A 9652-nucleotide genomic window follows, 5' to 3' on the forward strand; every position below is an offset into this window, starting at 1 on the left:
TGGAATTTCTATGTTCAGCATTTTGAGTTTTCTGTGTACTCTATCATATCATCCCCTTGCTGATATGGATGCCTCTTATTTCCATCTTTTGTCATATTGTCCTAGTAAGTACTTCGAATATAATACTAAATAGAAGTTGTGCCAGTGGGCATCCTTGTCTGGTCCCTGTTCACAAGGAGAATATTTTAGTCTTTCTCTGTTGAGAATGATATTTACTCTTGGTTTTGCATATATACTTTTCACTGTGTTGAGGAAATTCCCTTCTATTCCTATTTTGCTTATTATTTTAATCAGGAAAGGGTGTAGGATTTTGTCACAGGCCTTTTCTATATCAATTAGAATCCCAATTTATATTGTTATGCAGTTTGGTATAACCCATGCAACTCTTAGATACCCTTTTGACTATTCAAGCTTAAATTCTAAAGCAGTTGGTTTGTGGAAGGCTGAGTTTTGTATAGCTGGGGCCCTAAATTGCTAGAGACAGGAGATGGAACAGAAAAAGTAGATACTTTATTATGTATTAGGATATAGGAAAGGGTTAGGTGGTCTAGTGAGTAAAGTGTTGCGCTGACAACCCAAAGGCATGTAATTTGAACCCAACCACCAGCCGCTCTGCGGGAGAAAGATGGGCAGTCTCCTCTTGTAAGATTTAATGCTTTTGAAAATCCTTTGGAAGGTCAGCTTTGGGTTGTTTGTGACTAGATGGTACATAGAAAGGGAACTCTGGTGGCTTAGTCCTTAGAAGTTGGGCTGCTAACTCAAAGAGGGTGCCCCTCTGGTGGTTTGAAGCCATCAGCCATTCCACAGGAGAAGGATGGGCCATCTCCTCCCTTGCAACTTAGATTCTTGTAAGAGGGTCAGCCGTGAGTCAGTTTTAACTTTATTTCAGTTAGTTTTAAATTTCCGTATATATGAGACAGGAGGATGGGCTTCCCAAATCTACACCCTGACAGAAGGTTTTAAAAGAATAGGCTACAGTAGGCCTTTAGTGTGATGTTTATGAGATACTTTTAAGAGAGAAAGACAAGGTTATTTTGGCAAAGGAGAGATTATGCAAATTAGTGGACATGCAGCTGGGCTCCAAGATAGACTTCATCTAGTTAGGTACTTAGTCATCATGGGACATGTGCTATAAATTTCTCTCTTTCAAGATAGTGTCTCTGTGGTTAATGCTTAGTCATCAAGGGACAGGCTTTTTCAAGATGGCTTCCCTCCAGACAGTCATACAGGGGTCACTTGCATGGCACCTGTGATTTCTTAGCAGAGTTAAAGTTTAAGAAGGGGTGCCGAGGGATGTTTCTAGACTTTACGGTAGAGACACCTGAGCTACTTGCACTAGCTGAATGCTAGCCTTCTTGATCTGAGCTATCTCAGGGAAAATACTTTAAACAGCACATCTTGTAAAGAGGAAAATGAAAAGGAAAAATAGGAACGTCTATTCAGAGCAAACCTACCAGTAATTCAGTTTAAGTTTAAAACAGCTAAAACTTTACTTCTTATTCATTGAAAAGATCATCTATGATACAGGGTTAGAGGGCTTATATTAACAAAAAGGGAATGACTTTCAGCTATAGTCTGCATGGTTGCTTGTTGTTGTTGATTGCCACTGAGTCAAGCACTACTCATAGGCACACTATGAACAAAAGGCCTGAAGCCTTTCTATAACTATTGTTATTTCTCCAAGTTCATAGAGTTTCCAGAGCCATGTGGTTTAGGAAGTGAATGCCACTCCTGCTTCCAAATCTTAATCAATCTCAGAGCTCCTCCAAAGTCTGCCCATGATGGGTAGCCATTATGGTGTTTGGCACACCTTTGGCACAGTTTATATTTGACTTGTTGTTGTTGTTGTTGATTGCCTTCGAGTCAAGCATGACTCATAGCGACCCTATCAAAATAAGACCTGAAGCCTCTCTACAACTACAGACATTTATCAAAGTCCATAGAGTTTAGGGAGGCATGTGGTTTAGGAGTGGATGCCACTTCTGCTTCCACACCTGTCATAGTATGTTTTTGTTGTTATGTGTCATTGAGTCGCCTGCGATGTATAGTAACCTAAGTACAGCAGCTCTGAACACAAATATAACCGTCAGGAAATGATTACCTTTATTGTTACTGTTATTGTTATGTGCCCTTGAGTTCACTACCACTTAGTATCCCCATGAACCACTTGGCCAATTGGCAGCATCATGCTTGATGGAGAAGAAATTGAGATTGTTAATATCTTCAGCTTACTTGACTCCACAATCAACATTCTTGGTACTGGCAGTCAGGAATTAAAAAGATTACTGGCATTGGGGAAATCTGCTATCAGGAACCTCACAAGAGTACTAAAAAGCAATGATGTCACTTTAGAGACTAAGGTGGGCCTGATCCAAGAGCTGGAAAATGAATAAGGGTAATAGAGAAGAATCGATGCCTTTGAGTTATGGTGATGGAGAAGAGTTTTGAGACCTGGAGAGCATGAAACCAGGCTTCTCCTTGGAGGCAAGGATTTTGAAACTCCATCTCATGTACTTTCAGCATGTTACCAGGAGGGACCAATCATTAGAGAAGGACATCATGCTTAGAAGGGTGGAGGAATAGTGAAGGAGACCCTGGATGAGGTGAATTGACTCAGTGACTGGAATAATGGGGGTAGGTGTGTTAGAGATAATGAAATAGGCTAAAGACAGAGCAGGGTCTTGAGCTGTTGAACATAGGGTTGCTATGAATTGCTGTCAACTCAGTGGCACATAACAACACCAAAAACAACATGAGCCACAGATCTGAACCTTGCCCTGTCTTATACCATCCTTATCAACTATGATATGCTCAAGCTTATTGTTACAGTCATTGTGCAAACATTTTGTTGAAGTTGTTCCTTTGTTTTTCTAACCCTCCACCTTTCTCAGCACGTATCTTTTGGTATATTTTTCCTCAACAACTGGCCTCTCCTGACAACATGCCCAAAGGCGTAAACTGACTTTCACCATCCTTTCCTCTAAGGACATCCTGGTTACATTTCTTCCAGATTTGTTTCTTCTGTTGGGTCAGAACTTACTCATAGCTGACTCTCCAGTAGATTTTCAGAGGCTGAAAATCTTATGGGAAGAAATTGTCCTTCTTTTGAACCAAATACCTTTGAGCTGGCAGCACAATTCTTTCTTACTCGGCCACCAGAGCGCCCTTTAGTAGTCCATAGTATCTCAATATTCTTTGCAAATAGCACAGTTCAAAGGCATTGATTCTTTTTCTCTCATGCTTATTCATTGTCCAACTTTCATTCAGATCCATAGGATGTAATTGAAAATACTTATTTGAAAACTAGATCAGACGCACTTTAGTCTTTAAACAGATATCCTTGGTATATTCTGCTTTAAGGAATTCCTTGGCAGCAGATTTTTCTCAATGATTTCCTGACTGCCATTACCATGAATGTTGATTGTGGACCCAAGATAAATGAAATAGTTAATAACTTCAATATTTTCTCCATCTGTTCTGATGTGGCCTATTGGTCCAGTGGTGAGGATTTTTGTTTTCTTGATATGTAATCAATATTAAAGACTATAGATAATCTTTGATCTTGGTTCTACACAGTGAGTGTTTGAAGTCTCTTTCATTTTCTACAAGTAAAGTTATGTCATATGCACAAGGCAGGTTGCTGATTCTTCTTGCAATCTTGAGGTCACATTCTTCTTCATATAATTCAACTTCTCAAATTATTTGCTCATTTTAGATAGGTATTAAGAAAGAATACAACACTGACATACACCTTTCCTGATTTAAAACTATGGAATGTTCAGACAACTACTTTTTGGTCTGTGTATAGGTTTTGCATGAACACAGTTTTGTTCTAGGATTCCTATTCTTCTCAATGTAATCCACAGTATCTTATGATCCACACAATCAAATGCCTTTGCATTGTCACTAAAATACAAGTAAACGTCTTTCTTGTATTTTTTGCTTTCCACAAAATCCATCTGACATTAGCAATGTTTCACAAGATCTTCTGAATTCTTCTTGAATTTCTCTCAGTCACCTGTCGATGTACTGTTCCAGCTGTTTTTTAATAATTTTGATCAAGGTTTTACTTGAATATTATGTTAATGATTTTCAATAATTTTCACACTCTTTTGAATCAACACTTGTAAAAAATGGGAACAAATATTAATCTCTTCCAAGCAGTTGGCTTAGTAACTGTCTCCCAAATTTCTTTGTGGAGACTAGCGAGAATGTGCAGGGCTATGGATGTTTTACTTCAAACCTCTTATTTGGTATTCCAACAGCTCCTGGGACCTTCTTTTCCCCAATGTCTTCAATGCCATGTGAAATTCTTCTTTCATTACAATTGGTTCTTGACAATATGCTATTTCCTGAAATATATCAGTGCTGACCAATTTTTTTTTTTGTATAGAGACACTGTGTATTCCTTCCATCCTCTTTGATGCTTGCTTATAGACTCCTTCAGTGTTGTAACTTGAGGATTGAATTGGTTCTTCAGTTCTTTTAGCTTGAGAGATGCTGAACATATTCTTCCCTTCTGATTTTTAAACTCTAGCTCTTTGCACATTTTGTTACAATACTTTGTCTTCTTGAGCTCCTCTTTGAGATAATTCTGTTCAGCTCTTTTGTTTCAGTATTCCTTCCCCTTGTCTTGACCTCTTTTTGTCCAAGTGCATCTTTCAAGGTCTACCTTGATATCTTTGATGTTATTTCCTTTCTTCCCAGTCTGTAATGATCTTTTGTTGTCTTCATGGGTTAATGATATCATCCATGGAACTCATCTGGTCCTCAGTCATTAGTGTTAAGTGTATGAAATCTGTTCTTAAAGTCAAGTGAGATAGACTCAAGGTCATGTTTTTGTTCTTGTGGACTTGCTTCAATTTTGTTCACCTTTAGTTTGAACTTGTATGTCAGTAATCGATGGTTTGTTCCACAGCTATTTTTGGTCTTGTTTTGTCTGCTGATACTCCGCTTCTACCACCTCTTTCCACTATATAGACAATATGAATCCCTTGAAGTCCATCAGCTGAGGTCCATGTATATAGTTAGTGTCTATGATTTTTTAAGATGGTACTTTAATTGAGTAAATCATTCAAACAACACTCTTGGTACCAACAGCCAGGAAATTAAAAGACAAATTGCACTGGGAAAATCTGCTGCCAGAGACCTCTCCAAATTACTGAAGAGCAACAATGTTAGTCTAGAGGCAATATTACACCAGGCCATAGTCTTTGTAATTACTTGCTAAGCATCAGAAAGCTGAACAATGACTCACAAGGACTAGGGATGATAGCAGAAGAATTGATGCCTTTGAGCTGTGGTGCTGGAGAAGAGTGTTGACTATACCATGGACTGCTGGGAGAACAAACAGGTTCATCCCAGAGAGGGTGAGACCAGGCTGTTCCTTAGAGGCAATGATTCTGAAGCTTTGTCTGACATATTTTGGGCATGTTGCAAGGAGGGATCAGTCTTTGGAGAAGGACATCATGCTTGGGAGGGTGAAAGGACAGCACAAGAGAGGAGATGGATTGATTTCAGTGACTGGGGTATTGGGGGTAGGTGTTTCAGAGACAATAAGGTTGACACAAGATAGAGTAGGTTTTAGGGCTGTTATCCATAGGATTGCTATGAGTCACAGGCAACTTGATGGCACATAACAACAACAACAACAACAAACAACAACAAGCAACAACAAGCAACAACAACAACAACAAATCATTCATTGTGAAAAATCCTGTCATTGGATCTCCAGCCTCGTTTTGGTCACCAAGCCATATTTTCCAACTACTAGTCTTCTTCTTTGCCTCAGATTTTTACATTTCAGCCACTAAATATTATCAATGCATCTTGATTGCATTGATGTCTTCCTCAAAATTATCCTACCAGGCTAAAAGGACAAAGGTTTCCAAATGATGGGGAAGTAACTTTGAACAGTTCCCTCAGAATGAAAAGGGAACTCATCTCTTTTAAAGTAGTATTTTTTAAAAGGCTAGCTCCCTATTGCAGTCTTGCTAGTTGCAATAAGTTTTCTATTTCACAAGGAGCCCTCGTGATGCAAACAGATAAGTGTTTGGTTGATATTTGAACCAGTCCATCAGCCATGAGACAAAGAGAAACTAACAATCTACTTTAAAGAAGATTATGGCCAAGTAATCCCTGTGGAGCAGTTCTTCTCTATTACATAAGGTCACTATGAGTAAAAACGTACTCCAGGACAGTTTGCAACGTGAGTTTTTCCTATATTCAGTCTTGTACTTAATTTCATTTTCCTTATGCCATAGACACTACGCATCTCCCTTTCTCCTTCTGTGTCTTAGCAGTCCTGTGGGTAGGGGAGAGCTAGCTGCCCAATTTTAGTGAAGTTTCCTTTTATTCACATCTTTACTTTTTTCTGCTTTCTTCTATATTCAAAATTCCTATTCTTGTTCTTCCTGTACTTCTTCAAGGAACATTTTCTTTCTTCTCTACCCAGCCCTTCCACTGTGCACTCTTAACCTTCTTGGTCCTTGCTGGGTCATTTTCATCTTCTTTTCATCTCCCTTTTGTGTTGTTCTCAGTTACAAAGATCTTTTTATTTCATCAAAGACAACGACTATGCATCTGCTTTTTCCCACTTTCCTCTTTAATATTTACAGTCAATTTAAAAATAAAAATTATCAGAAAGATCTTTCTCTAGTATCTTAAAACTAGTTGAAGACAACATTAAATTAAGAGTGCTAAAAAGTGGCATTTATAGCTAGATATCTAAAACATCTCTTTGAATTTAGTCTGAGCCACAGGATAGAGAACTGGAGACCTGAAGTCTGTCATTTTGGATTTCTGAGTTACTGAGTTTCATATTTATGTGATTCTACTCTTGGCTGAAAGCAGGGCATACCAGAGGAATGTCTATCTGTATTTCATTGACTATGCAAAGACATTGGACCAGGAGGCAGTCATCAGAATAGAGCAGGGAAACATTTCATGATTCAAAATTGGGAAGGTGTATGCCAAGGATGTGCCTAATCTTCATACCTTTTAAATCTATATCCAGAACAGATAATCCAAGAGGCTGGGCTCTGTGAGGAGAAATGTGGCATCAAGATTGGAGGAAGATTCATCAACAGCCTACGTTATGCAGATGACACAATCCTGATTGCTGCAACTGAGGAGGACCTGAAGTGCTTGCTGCAGCCTTCAGTACGGACTGAAGCTCAACATCAAAAAAAAACAAAGATTCTCACCACTGGGCTGATTGGTAGCATCATGATAGGTGGTGAAAAGACTGAGATTGTTACCAGCTTTAGTTTGCTTGCCTCTACAATCAACACTCTTGGTACAAGCAGTCAGGAAATTAAAAGACAGATTACATTGGAAAAGTCTGCTGTCAGAGACCTCTCCAAAGTACTGAAGTGCAACAATGTCTGTCTGGGGACTAAGGTGTGCCTGATCCCAGCCATGATCTTTGCAATTACATGCTATGCATCAGAAAGCTGGACAATAACTTGGGATGATAGAAGGGGAATTGATACCTTTTGAGCTGTGGGGCTGGAGAAGAGTATTGAATATACCATGGACTACTAGGAGAACAAATAGGTTCATCCTAGAGAGGGTGAGACCAGGCTGCCCCTTGGAGGCAAGGATTCTGAAGTTTCGTCTGACTTACTTTGGATATGTTGCAAGGAGGAATCAGTCCTTGGAGAGGGACATCATGCTTTGGAGGGTGATGGCACAGTACAAGAGAGGAAGACTCTCGATGAGATGGATTAATTCAATGACTGAGGTAATGAGGGTAGACATGTTAGAGACAATAAGGTTGGCACAGGATAGAACAGGGTTTAGGGCTGTTCTACATAAGGTCATTATGAGTTGCAGGTGACTTGACAGCACATAACAGCAACAACAACTCTCATGCCTCTAGCCTATATTAAATTCTAAGGAACTTTCTCTAATAGGTATCTGTTCATGCTTTTGGCAGTCCGTCAGATATTTAGTACTCTATTTGAACATCACAACATAAAGGCATTAATTTGTCTTCTATCATCCTCATTCATTGTTCAATTCTCAGATGTATAGCAAGTGATTGTAAAGACTATACCTGAATCAGGTGCACCTTAGTCTTTAAATTGACATTATTGTTCCTCAGTACGTTGGAAAAGTTCCTGATAGCAGACTTTCCCAATGCTATATGTATATCTCCTGACTGCTGGTACCAAGGGTGTTGATTGTGGATCCAAGTAAGATAAAGTCATTTACAATTTCAGTCTTTTCTTCACCTATATTGTTGTTGTTAAGTACAGTCAAGTTAAAACCAAGACATAGCTGATGCTCCAGTGAGGTTTTTTTTGTTTGTTTTTTAATTTTCATTTCTATTTATTGCTCATACAGTCACTATGAGTTGTGGGCAACTCAGTGGCAATTAATAACAACATAGTTGTTCAGAGTATAGAAAGAATAATCCTGGCTCTGAGTAAAATAAAGTTTACTTCTAGTAAAAACATATTGAAAGTACAGGAAATTCAGCTGTTTTCTAAGCATAAGATACTTAGAATAGTACTTGAAATAGACTATTGGGTAATAGTTCCAAATAAAAATTTTTAATTAAAGAAATGATTTTCAATGTTGGATAGAATCATTCTTCCTCTTTCTAAACAATGAATATTGCATGTCATTTCTTGCATACAAAGAGAATACTAAAGTATACAGTAGATTTCTGCCTTTGGTTAGTTTCTAATAGAAAGCCTGGAGGAACAGGAGGCTTGCACAGCACCTGCCAGAGAATTTGCGTACAAGTGGTACAAGTGTCAGCAATAGTTGTAGGGCTCCAGTGAGTTTTCAGAGGTAGTGAATAACATGGGAGTAGACTACCCATCCTTCTCCTACAGAGCAGCTTGTGTATTTGAACTGCTTGCATTCTGGATTGCAGCACAAGGTCTTACCACTAGGCCACCAGAGCTCTTTCTATAGATGTTGTTGCTATGTAGGGTGGCTATGAGTCGCAGGTACTCGACGGCACACAGCAACAACAATAACAACAGATAGGAGAGACATAATACAATCCATAACATTCATATGTGTATGAAACTATGCCTCAGATCAGAAACAAATATGATTTTACTCATTTCACAGATGGAAAAATAGAGATAGAAATATCAGTTGATTCACAGCATTATACTCTGAGTCATTTCCAAGGGTAGTTTGGAATGTCTGCCTCTATTTATGCTATTTTTGCTATTTTTCAGCACTGGCACATATTGTGACAGGTTATGCTCATAATAACTTGTTGTTGTCATGTGCCATCAAATTGCCTGTGACTCATAGTGACCTTATATACAATAGCCCAAACCCTGCTCTATCCTGTGCCAATTTTATTGTCTCTAACACATATACTCCCATCATCTCAGTCACTGAATCAATCCATCTCCTCGAGGGTTTTCCTCTCTTGAACTGTCCCTTCACCCTCCTCAGCATGACATCTCTCTCCAAGGACTGGTCCATCCTTGCAACATGTCCAAAGTATGTCAGACGAAGCTTCAGAATCCTTACCTCCAGGAAGCACCCTGGTTTTACCCTTGCTAGGACAAACCTGACACCACACTTCTCCTCATAGAGCTCAGCCTCTCGGATAATCTGTTCTGCATACATGTTGAAAAGGTATGGAGATTTTCTGGTTACTGTGGCGCTAGCAACC

At 39.0% G+C, this 9652-nt stretch overlaps 1 pseudogene; it reads left to right on the plus strand.

Annotated features, from left to right (window-relative positions):
* The window catches only part of LOC102868812, an 11505-nt pseudogene extending 6868 nt beyond the window's left edge, over positions 1-4637 (plus strand).
* Positions 4638-9652: the final 5015 nt, after the last annotated feature.

The sequence above is a fragment of the Elephantulus edwardii genome, unplaced genomic scaffold (genome assembly GCF_000299155.1).
Source record: "Elephantulus edwardii isolate Elephantulus edwardi_28Jun2011 unplaced genomic scaffold, EleEdw1.0 scaffold00105, whole genome shotgun sequence".
In the NCBI taxonomy this organism is placed as follows: domain Eukaryota; kingdom Metazoa; phylum Chordata; class Mammalia; order Macroscelidea; family Macroscelididae; genus Elephantulus; species Elephantulus edwardii.